The 14702-nt window shown below is 37.5% G+C and overlaps 1 long non-coding RNA gene across 2 annotated transcripts in view; it reads right to left on the reverse strand.

Moving 5' to 3' along the window:
* Positions 1 to 14702, reverse strand: part of LOC136838800 (uncharacterized) — a 412093-nt gene that overhangs the window by 42379 nt on the left and 355012 nt on the right. For both annotated transcript variants that reach the window (XR_010853112.1, XR_010853113.1), the window contains one exon: positions 10534 to 10602. This is a non-coding gene — a long non-coding RNA (uncharacterized lncRNA). The remainder of the gene's footprint in view (positions 1 to 10533; positions 10603 to 14702) is intronic.

Consider the following 14702-nt stretch of genomic DNA (forward strand, 5'->3'; position numbering starts at 1 on the left):
GCTTCAGCATATACTATACAGTAGGTCTTAATAATGATTCACTGGCTTTCTGCAAGGCAACCACTGACATTACATCCTAGGAGTTAGGAAACAGTTTGTTCCTGTGGGGATACAACCATTCACCTTTCATAGGGAGTATCTTTCAGCCTGAGCTGGAGTAGTTATGAAGGTAGTTAAAATGGTAGAGATGGGGGAGACATGAGGTTACTCTTGTCATTCCATTTTTTTTTTTTTTTTTTGGCCACAGCAATTGGATGCCCCTCTCTCTTTTCAGTGTAATGTTGAATTTTGGAAGAATACCAAGATGCCTTATAACTTATAGTTAATACCTTGCTCTATGCATTGTGTGAGTACCTTTTGCTTGTTGGTTGTGTCTTTGTCTTGTTTTTCTCAGATAATAAACAAGCCCAGTGTCGGTGTGAGGGTCATGGGCTGCCATGTAGCCGCTTCATGTCCCCTATTCCAGTAGACGAACTACAGTATGTGCTACTCATAGGGGAAAGAGAATGGACTCATTATATTCCTTGTGGCGAATGTTCCTCATGCCCATCACCCCCATGGAAGAAGTATGGCAAAAGGAAGCAGAAGCTAGGGAAGGTTTTCTTATGTTCTTCAGAGGGTATCACTCCACTGGAAATTATTCTTCAGAGAATATCACTCCACTGGAAATTATGCCGAATCCTTCTGAAACCTTTTTCTTCTGGCTACCACCCTTCTCCTGCCTATCCCTGGCTCCTCCCTATCTAGGCGGGGTATGTCACCTACTAACAAACCCACTGTTGCAGCTTTTCCAGATTCATTAGCAGGAAGAAACCCTGACCAACCACCCACCAATGTATATGCTTCAGCAGTCCCAGTGACATCTTCCTTTCTGACAGATGATCCCCGGATCCCGTGGTGATGCCTATAGCTGAGCAAGCTGACATTGCGACTTCCCTTTCTTCTGCTTCAACCAACTCTCCGGTGTGCAAGTACACCAAGGAGTTAGATAAGAAGGCTAAAAGGAAGAAGCGTTGCTACCATTCTTCCCCCTTTCTTCCTCATCATTATTGTCTTCCACTTCATTTTCGTTGTCTTCCTCCTCATCCTTGGACACTCTTCCTCGATGTAAGAAGAAGAAGAAAGGCAAGTCCAAAACCCATGGGAAGATGTTCAGGTAGACCTCTTCCTATTGCTCCCCCTCTCACTGGCAAAGCTGAGGTGTCAGTTTCCCTCCAAGTGAATGCCATACCTCAGGCAGGGTTGGTATTGCAGTATATAACCACTTGGACATGAGGAACACTCCCTTATCTTTGCATTGTGAGCTCTCAGGCTCTCACTGGCAAGGGACTGTGTAGCCCCCTCCTTCCTCCCACACTGGGTCCCAACCTCAACTTGGGGCTCATTGGGGAGGTAGCCCCATTCCTCATAACTCAGTTGAGCCACTATGGAGCAGGCCTGTGTAGTCTGCCTTTTCTTTGCTTTATGCTCAGTGCCCATACATACTGTGCACAAGTGAGCAGTAGATTGGGTTTTCCCCATTGTTCACCTTGGGTGTATGTAGGTGGGACCCTACACCATCGAAGAACCCTAAAAGAGTTCAGAGGTCTGGTTAAACAAATCATTTATAACTAACTAACTAACTTCTCACTTGGTGCTTGCAATCACAGCATGGAAGCTCTCACTGTAAGGAAAGATCTCTGATTTCTACCATCTTTCGCAGGCATGGTTCCCCACACCAGCATGAGGAGAGATAGAGAAGGACCCTACACCATCTTCTCACTTGGTGCTTGCAATCACAGCATGGGAGTTCTCACTGTAAGGAAAGATCTCTGATTTCTACCATCTCTTGCAGGCATGGTTCCCCACACCAGCATGAGGAGAGAGAGAGAGAAGAGTAGTGTAACCTCTTGCTCTTCTCTCCGGTGTCCATACTTGGTTTTGACCTAGTATCAAAGTTGAGGTCTGAACTCGGTTCAGATTGAAATCTTGTTGGTTCCCATCTGCATTCTCCAACAAGAGGTTTGACTGGTGCTGAATGGGAGCAGAAGCCTGGCATGACCCTTCTAATCCAAGAGAGTGGATAGGTCAAACTTCTGGGGATCCTTTAGGTTCTGTGGGACCTGTTCCTCCAGAACCCCTTTAGGCTGAATTGGAACAATGTTTTCAGGAGGTTCTTTCACTCATTCATTAGCACAAGAATCTACTCCAGAGTGGATTTTTGGCTTCATCCAGAGGCAAGAATGTCAGTCAGGTTGTCATGGTCATTGTATCTCATGGTGTTGTGGTGGAGCTAAAGCCTTTATCTGCAGGTCTGGGAGCCCCCTTACTGCTAGCAGATCAAGAAAACTCCTTCCTGCCCCCTCTTATACATAAGCAGAGGTTCTATATACTGGAGGCTGCAGAGGATCTGGTGACTGGCAAACCTCCCTCTCTCTTGAGAGAGTGTTAGGAGGGCCTCACCTTCAAAGCTGTAAAGTTCAGTAACTTGAAATCCATAATAATGGCTTCATTGCATGCAGTTCTTGGTTAGACGCTTGGTTAGATGTGTGGATGGGTGCCCTCACTGACATAGTCATGAAATCTCTCCTGTAAAACAACAGAGCTACAATCAGGAGATTTCAATCTCTCCACCTTCACAGGTGATGGTTATCCAGCACCTTCTGCAAGAGAGAAGCTGTCCTTGCAGAGCAGAAAGAGAAATTTTTGCATACCTCTGTAATTCCTCAGCAAAATGCATCAAGGAAAGTAGGCCATCTTTTGTGACTGTCGCAGAAGGGTTGCTCTCCAATCACAGTATCTGTTCACCAGATCTGGTATTTCCTCATCTTTCTTTGCTAAGACAAGAGCACCTATCATTGTCTGCAGCAAGGGGCTATCACCCTATTCTTCACAGCTCAGTTGGCCACTATTATTATTCAGAAGATGAAACCTATTCATATGGAACAAGCCTGCAGGGGCCATTGACTTGAAATTCAAGCTTCCAAAGAATATGGTGTTCATTAGGACGAAGTAAGAGGAGGTAAAGGGAAGTACAGAAAGAAGAGATTCCACTTATTAAAAAAATTAAATTAACAAATAAATAAAAATGTATTAAAATGCAAGGAGAATAGTATTAGGGTAGTAATGCATTGCACCTTTGGTTGAACTTCTAAAGTTCCAATTTCATGATATCCTCTGGGAGGTTGTTCCACAGCCCAACAGTGTAGTAAAGGACCTCTGGAACTGAGAAGTTCGACAGTGAGGCACATTTACTTCATATTGGTGCTGGTGTTCAGCGAATGTGGTTGCTCTTGGCAGATAAAGAGGATTAGGGATCAGTTGTGAATGTGAAAGAATTCTGTTGAAATACTTGTGAAAAAGTGACAAACAAGAGACCATCTGTTGATGGTCCAAGTCATAACTACTACTATTAGGAAACAGAAACCTACCACCACGAACCACTCTATCTAAGAGATGAATCTCTAGCAGAAGCATATCTAAAAGAGATAAATCTCTGGCAGAAGCAGACATCCACACTTGAGAACAATATTCTAGTAAAGGGAGTACAAATTACGTAAAACAGGTTGCACTGATTTTATATCTGTTATAAATATATGAGGCCTTATGAACCATACCTAACTTTTTTGCAGCATTTGCTGAAACTTTCATTAGATGGTTCTCAAAAGTTAGATGCGAGTCAAAGGTTACACCTAGAAAAGTTAAAGTTTCAGACTCATTCAGCAAAGTTCCATCCATCTGGAGGGGAGCATGGAGGTGGGGAATCTGTACAAGATCTGCTAATCAATAGTGTTTTTGTTTTATTGGAGTCTAGCCTCATACCCCACCAACTACACCATTCCCTGATCTGGTCCATGTCCAGATTGAGGCTGAGGGCAGCTTCATTTCACAAAAGTGGAGACTTACCACACCCACAAGTGTTGCATCATCTGCATACTATTGTACTGAACAATCTTGTTTTCCAGGCCAACAGCCATGTCACTTGTATACACTAAAAATAACAGTGGACCAAGAACACCGCTCTGTGGAACATTAAATTACTCTGCACTCAAAACCCTTATCAAGGTTCCCTTGCAAATGGCATGTCAAGTCTAAAAGAGCATTGCCAGTACCCAGTTGCTTCCTATATGTATATTGACTATCGGCTAACAACCCTTTAGATTCACCATACTTATATAGTGGCTTAAAAATAAGTTTTCCATCAACTTTGTAGAGCACAGGCAGAATAGAGATTAGCCTGTAGTTAGTGCAGTCTGTAGATATGCCACTCTTTGGAACAGGCACTGCGCTACTGTACTAAGCTTGCGCTCATCTGCAAAGATACTATGTTGTCATAAAAATCTATAGAATCTACTAAACTTGGGAGACAACACTAGAAACTTTTAAAAAATAAAGGGAAGAATCCATCAGGGTCTTCCCCACTCCAGCTGTCAAGATTATCCAGAATTTTCTTACATCCCTGGAGGGAAATGCAAATTTTGTAAGAGGTTCAGGATGACAAAGTATCAGGGAAAGGGACATCCTCAGCTGATTGCTTAGCTTCAAAAGCTTGATGAAGTGGTTCAGCCTTTTCCCTAGGGCCAGTAACAACTGACCATCATCTGTTAGTGGCGGAACAGAAGACGATCATGATCCAAAGATAGATGATGCCAATTTGGTCCACCACAGATGAGGCTGAGTAATTCCTTCGTTTCCTCTTCAAGGAATTAATGTAATTTCTCTCGGTGCATTGAATTTGGTCTGTTTGTCATAGTAGGTTCATCTACATGTATCATCAAACCATGGCTGGGCATTTGTCCTAAATTTTGTGACACTTCTAGGGACATACCTTATTAAAATTGCTATCAGCATTTCATTTAACTTCTTCTTGAGATTAGGATCTAATATAGCATTTCAAATATTAAGTGCCTGACAAGCTTCAATAATGCGATCCCAATTGGCTCTGGATTTCAACCAGAGTGTTTTTCCGATAGTGGAATTAGGAATATACTGATTGACAGATGTGTCCATCTCAATGGCGCAATGATCAGAAGTGCCTATATATTCACAGACCTTGGACTTCACAATAGCTGGAACAAATGTGAATATGAGGTTTAATCTACTGTATTACCAGGAATGTGCGTGGGTTCCTCGATTGGCTGGACAAAATCGGAGGATAAACAGAACTCAAGAGCAGACTGGCCATGTTGATCTGTGGAATCTGAATTTAGCCACTCACTGTGCTTTGCACTACAGTCTCCACAAGTTACAAACGAAGCTTTTGAATCCTGTGACTCAGCCATACTACAGTAATCCTCTACAAAAGACAGTCATATATAGAATCATCGATATTTGGATTACAGTAAACAGCAAATACATAAACTTTGTAGAACTTACTGAAAATTTTAAAACAAAGAACTTTATGGCAACTACACTCCAAATTTTTCTGATAAATAGGTCATCTGGGCTTAGAGTATACAGCCATACCTTGAGCGGGTGGGATGCTACGATGATAAATAAAGTCAAGGCCATCAAACCCTGGGATTAAAAACTTGACACCTTTGACTTGTTACCACTTACAAGAACCTCAGATAAAAAAAAAAATCATAGTTACGGGCACAACTCTGGAGATCAAGGAATTTTGACCTCAAGCCCCGAATATAGTACTTTGCAATTTTATGAGTAACAGGCCCAGGGTTCAGCTCAATGTCTCCTGAAAGAATTAAAATTAACATAAAATCAGAATCAAAACTAATAAATACACTCATAACAACAGTAACATGGTAAAATCAACACAGCAATAAACAACAATACAGGCAGTAGCCCTGGGTAACGGTGGGGGTTTCGTTCCCAGCCATGCACCGCTAACCGAAAATCGGTGACAATAGCGCTGATAAACATTTTACCGGCACAACACCGAAATGCCATTATCCAATGCCGCCGGTAAGCAGGGACTGCCTGTACCATCAACAGCAACAGTATTTACATTATTTTAAAAAATTCTGTTCAGAGTATAAATAAATGTCACCATACGTCATTGAAAAAAGCGCTGGAAGCAACTGGTGAACAAGTGGGGCCAGCAGACTTTGTTAAGGCAAAAGAAATCTGCCAGGTTTGCCACAACTGGGGAAGGACAGTCAAGATGGATTTAGAAATAAAACGGTCAGAGGGAAAAGATTAGGTAAGGACGACGGCACTTTCCTGATAATCCACCAAGCAAATTTTGCTTTCTCATCAGCCTGTCATACACACTTTTCTAAAAAACTGGAAAGTGAACAAAAAAGAGGATAAATGCCTGATTGTACCCTCAGGCAAGGGAACTCAAACCTAAGGCCACAGTACAATGGCTATGGCACAGTCTAAGGTGGGAGGACAAGTTTTGTATTCAGAAACCTCCTCTTAGAAGTGGTGCCTACCAAGACTAAAGGGTCCCTTCTACCCACTGGTTTGATTTTGGAGTGTCCTCCTAGAAGAGTTGCCTCCCAAAGCTAAAGTCTTCTACCTGCACTGTCTGCATTTTCTAAGGTCCATGCTTGGTCTTCATACTGTGCACAGGTGAGCAGCAGGTTGGGTTCTCCCCTTTGTTCACCTTGGGTGTATGTAGGTGGGAGATTTTTAAACAGGGTTGGACCTCTCAACCTTGGTGGAGTTAACCATGCACACAAAGTTAGGGGTGTGGGACCCTCTCTCATCTTTTCAGTTTTTCAGGTAATGAGGGCTGGAGAATGGCATAGTCAGATCAACTTTACTTGAAACTACTTGTGGTATGTCACCCACAAGTCCCTGGACAACAGGTACCCCAAATATCCTCTGAATACATAAGCTTGGTACCTTCTTATATGAAGAGTGATTAAGGAGTGAATGGTTATTCTTTCCTTTCATCTTCCTAAGTGTACTGTATTGGGGTGCATTAGATAAGTGTACAACAAGCACCTACTCTAGTAGTTTAGAATACGCTGCCTTCTGTCCTTTTTCTTTAACAAGGGGGAGGAAAGACACAGTAGAGTTTTCTCTGAACCCATCATGTATGGATAGCCAGAAAAAGCTGCTTACCTACTTACCAACTTCTATGGGAGTTGTCATGGTTCTCCAAAAAATTTATTACTCCTCCTCAAATTCCCTCTACCTTCAGAGAACTTACGCATTTCCCCAGTTTCTATTACACCAGAATGCTGGGAGGTGGATGTGGCCATTCATTCCTTCCTTGCACAAGCAACTGGAAGACTGACTTTGTCATGATGGAACTCAATGCTCTTTTTGCTTCTCATGGGATTACCCTTTCCTAAAAGCCCTTCATATAGGTTATACCTACATCAACCACCCCATTTATTTTTGTCTCTGTTGCCAAAGGAAATAATGGAATGGTGAGAATGAGAAAAGTATGGATACATTCATCTCTCCCCTATCTCCACCATTTTAACTACCTTGTATACTAAGATCTAACAGCCATTCTAGATCACAATGAAGGATGCACATCCCCCTATCTCCACCATTTTAACTACCTTGTATACTAAGATCTAACAGCCATTCTAGATCGCAATGAAGGATGTCCTATTTATGAAAAGCTGTGGTTTGCATGTCTAGGAAAAATACAAATTGCTTTAAATTTTTTTTTTTATATTTCTGCATGTTCCCTCTATCAAATGCCAAGGGCTAATATTGTTTTATTAATTAGGACTATTTTGCAACATTAGATATATTACTGAGAGATACCTCATCACATTAGTATTTGGGCTTTACAGTACATAATCTGTGGGTAATGAGGAAATGTAACTTTATGATCTGGGAAAGATTACTGCAAAAAATGAATCTCCACATAACTTGGAACCAAGTTAAGACCCTGCAATAATCTTCTAGAGTGGTATATCTTACCTGCAGAACATTTTATGCTGTGTGAATACAGTTTGTTAGGATCATATCATAAGAGAAGGCACACCATTTACTCACAGCAGTAAAAATTGTTAAATTACTTAATGATAAACAGAAAACTACAATCTCATAGAGTAAAAATTCTAGATACTGATAGTACTGGGCTAAAATATTTCTTTAAATAAAAGATAAATAGTATTTAATACACAACTTATTGAAAACATGAAAGGAGAGGTGTATACTGATCATCACTACTAACATTTTGCTTTGCAACTAAGTATAATTTTGTCTCATAAATCTTAAAACGGAATGATAATTTTTAGGACCTAGGATTGGACAATTGCTTTACTTTATTATTATTGTAAAATAGTTTATAAAGACAGCCAGGCATTTTGTGTGTATGCCAATTTTCTGATAACACAAAATTGCTATCACTAAACATTATACATTACACATATATCAATATTGTTAAATTTTTCTGTCTATCTACTTTCACAGTCATTACAGTTTGGGGCCAGCTCTGTGAGAATTAAGAGTTTTAGCTCAGTTGTCAGGTTAAACTAGATTTTACAACTATAAAAGTCAGTAACAGTGTCACTGGTTAAACACTGATTTTGAAGTACATTTGAAAATGTACTCAAATTTTTTATAAGTAATAAAGTATCACCCAAACTCCTTGTCATGCTCAACAGTTAGTCTAATAGAAAGTTGAAATTAATAAAATCCACAACAGTTTTGTGCACCTTAAGTAACTACATCACAAAACAATCACGCAAGAATACAATAGAACTTAAAAGAATAATACATTCACTTTTACTTTCTTAATTTTCTTCAACAAAACAACAAGTCCCAGACCTAGATTCCTTGCAGCTCTTTTATCAGAATATCACAACTTCAATTTTCAATTTATCCATTTTGGCTGAAGTTGCAATTTGATAAAATGTAATTTTGTACATACAGTATAAAGAAAAACCACTTCTAAACTAAACAAAAGTAACAGTGTTTTCATTAAACAGTTCTATCACTGTGACACATTCTTATAGATTGCTCATTCAAAAAAGAGCCAATACTGAAGTGGCACAAGGTCAGCTTAATAACAACATATTGTGGCAGTCTACATTATTATTGTAATTCCCACATTTTAAGACATTGTAGCATCATAAATGTGGTAATGTTATGAGCCATATTCATTTGGTGGGGCAGCACTGAAAGGGTGATTAAGAATGGAACAGCTTTTTTACAGCTTCTCTGATGCCAAACATATTTAGATATATGGGTATTTCTACCTCTTGCCAGATTTTATGGCAATTTGTGTCTCTACTCCTAGTCTTGATACAAAATTCTGATGGTTATATCAAATTTATATATATAAATATATATACATACAGTATATTAGACATGTAAGTTACAATATCTTGTAAGGTTTATGGCATGCAGACTTTATCAAATGTAAAAGTAATTTCTTCTGGTTTTTGTATAAGGGGAAGTGTGAACTCAGTTTGTATAGTACTGGATTTGATTTATTTTTGTTTAAAATTCAAATGTAGGTAACGTGTATGTTTTAGGCAAACAGTTATCAATCTTTTTAAATCGGGACTACTAGAATAAAAAGTACCCAGATTTTCAAATGTGAAATATTGTGCTTATGATGTTTTGTTCTTGTGCAGCATGGTTTATTAATTGTTCATAGTGTTTGGAAATTATATAAACATTTGTATTGTTGTACTGCAGTACCTGATTTCCAGACTCCATTAGCACTGCTTCATGAAAATTTACCATTTATTGGAACTGGGATGTAAGAGTGTGTTAGATTTAGATTTGTTAGCGTGCTCATAATAATCGGTCCATTAATAAGAACAGTTTTGGTAAGATATGGCTATTTTTTTAATCATTGCACAATTTTTTTTCAAATAATGATAGTTTAAATTTTTCACTATTAATAATTAATTTTATCAATGTAGGCAAGAAAGGTATTGCTTGTTTCCTGTTAATGAGGAAGACAGTTCCAACTTGCCCTGTAAACCTTGAAACCACTATCAGTGTAAAATAAGCTCTGAGCTACAGGAGACAAAACAAACCTTCAGGAGTTGAAGCTTCCTGTAATACTGCACTAACAACTGGATGATAACATTTTTATTTTCTATTACAAATTTCCATCAGTGGCATAATTTTGAGTTACTGAATATTTTATGGAAATTATTAGTGGATAAATTAACAGTTTTGAAGCTATTTTTTCTAAACTTGTGCAAGAGTTCCTTGTTTCTAAGAAGAATGCACGGTATGATAAAATGTCATATAAACCCAGGTCAAGGCATGAACTGTCTTAAGAAACAAACCTTTCATTTTAGGTGGAAAATTCAATTTCTGTACAGCAGTCTAATCTTTCACTTTATAGTATTTAACTGGGGTAGTATTTAACTGGGGGATACCCAAGTCTGATGTTCTTGGTTTTTCTTTCAATTTTAACTTGGAAAATTTAAATAGTTCACGTGACCATTACCTAGGAGAATTACTTACAGAAAGCAAATCTGGTAAACAGACCAATTATAATGAAATGAATAATGAAATAATGAAAAATGAAATGAATACTGATAACTGAATACAGTATTGTCAAAAATATCTCTATAATTATTTGGCATGTTATGTTAATTAACATGATGTTCTGGGAAAAATATTTTTTATCACTGTTAAATGTCATATACTCACCTGAACTTTCTGTTATTTCCTTAATTGTCCTTTTTTATAATACTGAAGCTCTTGCACACAAAGCAGAATCTAGGATATGAATAGAAAAAATAAAAAACCATGTTTATCCCAGCAAACTACTTTATCAAAAAACTCATAATGCATAAAATAATTTACTAGAGTATGTACATTTTTAAAATTAAGTTATTTAAAGATTGTCAATGTAAATACAGGTTTTTCAAATATATATATATACTGTATATTACTGTGCGAGTACAAGAATTATTCAATAGTCTGATTTCATCATAAGACTAACTTCTGAGGTTATTTGCCATACCAAGAAAATTGTCGGAAAATAAGTCAGATAGACCTTGGGGGAGGGGGGTGATTTTTTTATGCATGTAAAACAACATATCTGCAAGAGAACTCTGTTTCAAGGTGTAAGACATTTACTCATAAAATAGACTCCTGTGAAAATGTTTTTAATATTTAAATATTCTACTCAATTTTATTACAAGAACAAATGTGTGGAAACCCAATTTCATGGCAACTATTCAAGTACACTTTTTTGACAGTGCTGAATTATGTTCTCAAAATGATTTAAGCTAGATTAATTCTCCTTTGTTCTATATTTGTACTGATTAATATGCCTTCCTTTTAAGTACAAGACCAAACTTAATCATCTGTAAATCTTGAGTACTGTTGGTGTAATAAAAGAACAAGAAAACAGTCTTTTAGTAACCTGATGTAATTTTCATGATGGTGCTTATTTTTACACAGGATAGTCAACTTTGTTAAAGGGTGAGTGTTGAATTTTGACCTGTGGTTTGGTTAATCAGCCATATAATAACATATTTGGGTTAAACAACCCAAAAATAAATAAATGAAAATGTTCAAAAAAATCTTATGCATTGAATGCATTTCAATTTATAAGTTGTTATAAATTAAAATCTTGACAGGTCACCACCAAGCAGCTGAGGAAAGGAACAGGTTGTTGTGTAATGGCACAGTTACCTAGAGACCAAATTTGTTTGCATATGACTGACAACCAAGATCCCTCTCAACCCTATGGGTCCCCTATAGATTCCCCATCCATACTCCACAGAGACTGCAAGATTATGGGCACAGTGAAAATCTATCCAACCCCTAGGTAGACTTGAATTCAGAACCACTGGAGCACAAAGTCACTGGTAATACCATTCAACTACTGTGACACTAACCCACCCCCCTCAAATTGAGACTACCTTGACGTGGTGAGGGGGCTCTCGAACCTAGGGATTATTATTATTTTTTTTCCCTAAGTTTGATCCCAAGTGTCCCACATATATAATAAAATATTTTAGGAGTAATTTTGTGGATTTTTCCACTTTTGTCAAAATTACCAAACTTAATAAATAGGAAAACATATCATAGCATGGAGTGAAGTTGAATCTGAAGCTAAATAGTGGGAACTGTGGTAGAACCATCATCTACCTGATAATGTTCAGACCTGTTTTTTCAGGCGGAACTATTCTATGGGGCTGGATCACGGATTCCATGGGGGGGGGCCTGGTTCTAGGAACAGGACTCTTGGCTTTCTGTCCGGTTAGCCCACATTGTGATTAGGATGGGGATGACTGTATTATTACAATACACTCGGTCCTAGCAAGCGGGTTTTGCTTACACTTGGGTCATACTAATCATGATATGCCATCCCATTTTGGGGTAGGGTAGGGACGTGGACATTTGGGAGTCAGTTCCTGCTTGTGCCATTAGTGAAACATTCAACTTCATAAAAAGCCAATGATATCTTTTCAAGATTTACTAATTTTTTTTTTTTTTAATCCTTTATGCAAAGTATTCATAAAGATTTCAGTACCCCTGGACCCCATGATGGTAAAATTCTGGCACAGTCGATGACTATTGGAACGTCACTCCCGAATCTCCTTAGTATAAACGCTACAAAGGAACATCCTGTTCCAAGTAAAATATCAATTCCTAAAGACTCGGAGAGTTTAGAAAATAAAAAAGAAACAAATAAAAACAAATTGGTAAACTCCAGTATCATATCACTGGAACCATACATAATGGACAATAATTCTAAAATAGAGACAAGTAATCCTCCTAAAACCCCATTAACACAAGACAACTCGTCACCAATGAATGTGAAAAAATCAAAAAGAAATAACTATCAACTAAATCCACCACTAGTTCATTTTGAACATATTTTTGGACCGGACAATTGGTCCAGATTTTTAATATTAAAAGCAGAAAAACAGATCTCATCAGCCATATTAGAGAACAAATTATTAAATACGAGTATACACCCCACACAAGGTATGGAATGTAGACACATCAACAACAATGAATGGCTAATACAAACAACAACCACAGCCCAATCAACAACGTTTCTATAAATAACCAATATAAATTAAATAAAAGTAACAGTAACCAGCCATGAAAACTAAACTATACACAAGGAACAGTGATGCTCCCAGACAATGATGAAAAGAGCTACCTTCAAAACAAATCTTAAGTGACTCCCTTAAATTAAGATACAATAACATACATGACTTGGAATTATATACTGTCCCAAGTAGAAAGGATGCAAATAAACATATTAAAATAGTCAAAATAAAATTTACAAACCAGGAACTACCACGAAAAATAAGAATTCTAGGACTAAATAGAGAAGTCTGCCCCTTTGTCCCTAAACCTCTCCAATGTTCTGTCTAAAATATGGCCACTCAACAAAAAGGTGTAGAAATAACGCTATATGTGCTGTATGGTCTGAAGACCATACAACAAATTGGAAATGCAAAACCTTCAAATGTGTCAAATGCAAATTAAATCATCATGCAAAATCTAAAGACTGTAAATTTCATCATTATTATACAGAATTACAAATGTTAATGGACAGAACTGGTATGCCCGTTAACGAAGCCAAACTCAAACTGAAGGTGAGAGGAATCGATCAGGTAAAACGCCATTCATATTCAAATGCTGTAACAACTCAAAATAAACATAAAGAATCTCAACACAGAATAGCTGAGATACACCATATTCAGTAAAAATGTTCTCACACACCATGGACTCATAACTGTGGAACATATCTAACCATTATTCGGAAAATTCGCCATTCACGGTATTTTTCACTGAGAAATATTCATTAATTACTGTATTTTCATATAATTTTCATGAATAAATGCACTTTTTGTGATACAACTATTAAAATACTCAGGTATAAGCATTTCTACAGGGTTTTTCTTGTGTTTAAACTATCAAAATGGGCAGTTCTAAGTGTTTTTAGAGGGGTTTTAAGTATTCACAGATTTTAGCTAACAGCACCATTCCCGAATTTGGGGTTCACTATACTACTCATAAAAGCCCAAGAGTACAGTTGCAACAGACCTCTCTTACATCACAAGAGATCTCCAGTAACAAGCCCAGTTAATCATTCAGAAACAATTTCCAATGATATGGAAAAATCAACGGAGGTTAATAATCCAGATCTGGATACTCATAATGCACTAACATCATCCACAGAAAACTTAACTGATAAAAATAACCATAATAAAAAAAGGAAAGTAATTGACAGAACTCCCCCTTAGGGTAAAAAACCTAACATACCGTTCACAGATCGATCTAACCCCAGTCTTGCCCATTAATCTGAAACAGATTACATTAACTGCATCACAAGCGGAAATCCATAGTGTTCCAAAATCCAAGACAAATATAAATAACGATTCCCCAAAATATGGATAAATCAACTAATTCTTCTGTACCCTCATCACCAAAATCAACAATGAAACCTTCAATTAAACATCCCACTGAAGAATCAGAAACCCGTAAAATTCATCAAATCACAACCACATCATATCAACCCTCAACGAGACCAAAGAATAATAATAATAATAAACCTACAAATTCAAATCAAAATTTTATACCAGCACATTGAAGATCCAATATACCTATACCAGAAATTCCTAACAAAAATAATTTATTTCAACATCCAATAATGGAAACATAATTGGGACCCAGAGATCAGAACCATTCCTTCAACACTCGGAACATGATTTATCTCGTGGATGTCAAGAGTGTTTCATCATAACGTACAATTGTTTACCTAACAAAAATGAAAATATAACCTGAAATTTCATAAATAACTTCACTAGATTCCAAAAATGCCCTTTAACATGGCGAACTATGCT

Source organism: Macrobrachium rosenbergii, chromosome 5 (genome assembly GCF_040412425.1).
Source record: "Macrobrachium rosenbergii isolate ZJJX-2024 chromosome 5, ASM4041242v1, whole genome shotgun sequence".
NCBI lineage: Eukaryota > Metazoa > Arthropoda > Malacostraca > Decapoda > Palaemonidae > Macrobrachium > Macrobrachium rosenbergii.